This window comes from Neopelma chrysocephalum, unplaced genomic scaffold (assembly GCF_003984885.1).
Source record: "Neopelma chrysocephalum unplaced genomic scaffold, ASM398488v2 Primary Assembly neopelma1_367, whole genome shotgun sequence".
NCBI classification, from domain to species: Eukaryota; Metazoa; Chordata; class Aves; order Passeriformes; family Pipridae; genus Neopelma; species Neopelma chrysocephalum.
Window position 1 is genome coordinate 564,615 of NW_020898031.1, and position 1,860 is coordinate 566,474.

The window sequence follows — 1,860 nt, forward strand, 5'->3', positions numbered from 1 at the left end:
TTTTTTTTCTCCCCCCCCTTCTTGTTTCTTTTGAATATTTTTTTTTCCTTCCCCCTTCTTAATTTCCCCCCTGAGAAATTCTTGCATGACTCCTGCCACACATGGAAAAGAAAAAAAAAAAAAAAAGGCGTTTTCCTCCTCCCCCTCCGCATTTGTCGCTCTGGAATTCTGTTCTCTGCGTTTGTAATTTGCAGATATAACTCTCTTTTTTTGTAATTTTTTTCCTTTTTTTTAATTTTTTCCTTTTTCCGTTTTAATTTTTTTTTTATTTTTTTTTCGCCTTTTTAAATTTTTGGTTGTTTTTTTTTTTTTTAATTCACTTTTTTTCCTTTTTTTTTTTTTTTTTTTTTTGCGCTGTGTCCGGGGGCCCCGGGGGAGGGGGAAATCTGTATGGATGCCGGCTGGGCGATGGTTGCTCCCCAGCTCAAGCCGTGCTTCCCCCCGCGGCCGTGCCCCGCCGTGGGGCTGCAGGACCCCCGCGTGTGTCCCCCCACCCGCCCCCAGCCCGGGGGGGGCTCGAGGAGCGGCGGGCGCAGCGGCAGGACCGGCGGCCCCGGGCGGGCGGACGAGCCCCGGTAAGTCTGATTTTGTTAATAAACGGCTCTTGGTTGTAACCCACGCTCTGGTCTCGTCTCGTCCCTCCCGGGGGGGTCCGCCCGGGGCCGCGGGGTCTCAGCACCATCTAGTGGTGGCGGGTCCCGGGCACCGGAGCCCCGCGGGGACCGAGCACCGGAGCCCCGAGCGCGGCCCCGGGGGGCTCGGGGAGGGCTCCGGGGGGGCTCCGAGCCGCCGCGGTGCCTCTCCGTCCCCCCCCCTCCCCTCCCCGCGTGTCCGTGCCCCCCGGTGTTCCCACGCGGGGCGGCGGAGGGAAGGTTCGAGAAGGTGTTTGAGCGGGGATCGATGCGGGAGCCCCGGTGCCCCCGAGTCGCTGTGGGGAGCGGGTGGTCGCACCCCCCCCAAGCACAGCGGGGGTGCGGTTTTAGGGGTGGAATTGCGGTAGGAGCAGGGTCCCAGACCTCGGTGTGAGGGCCCCCGGGAGCTGGTGGGGGTCCTGTCCCCCCCGTTTGATCTTTGTGCCAGGAGATGGGGGTGATGAATGGCTCTGGCGTCGCTCTGGCTCCATCCCCGCTGTGTTGGGGGGCTCGGCCGGGCAGGGGGCTGTGCCAGGCAGGGGGCTGCCACCCACCTGCCCATCCCATTCCCCAAGGAAAGGGCTTTTACTCCAGCAGTGGGACCCCCGGCCGAGCCCCCACTCCCTGGTGGAAACCCCCGCGCCCCATTGCCCCACACCACTTGTTTTTTCTGCCTCACTCCTGTTGCATTTCGGGTGAGTCACGCAATTAATCCCTGTTAATTGCCTTCTCAATATTGCTTTATGCCCTGTGTTTAAATTCCTTTGTGCCCTCTGAGCTGAAAAATAACGTGCTGGGAACAGGGACTGCTTTTGCCAAAGGGATTTTCTATTTTCCTGCCCGTTCCTCGAGCGCGGCTGGGGGCGTGTGGCCGGCAGGAGGGCTTGGCTGGGGTCTCCTGTGGCAGTGGGAGAGGCTGGTGGTCCAGAGGCCAGTCACCCCTCGGCCAGCAGAGGGGTGGGCAGCACCATTCCGAGCTCCTCAAGGCTGGGGAAGGCTCTTTTGGGGGGTCTATGGCTGACCCTTGCCCTGTGTGGATGTGGCTGGGGTCTGGCTCTGCCTGCGGTGGTCCCGCTCCTTCCAGGCAGGATGTTTGCTGGAGGAGGGCCTGGGCTTTGCAGAAGTGAGGTTGGAGCAGGGGGGCTTTGCTGAGGCTGTTGGCAGGACGTTGCAGGGCAATGGGGCAGAGCAGCTCCAGTGCTGCCGTCCCCTCCGGGGGCATATCGGA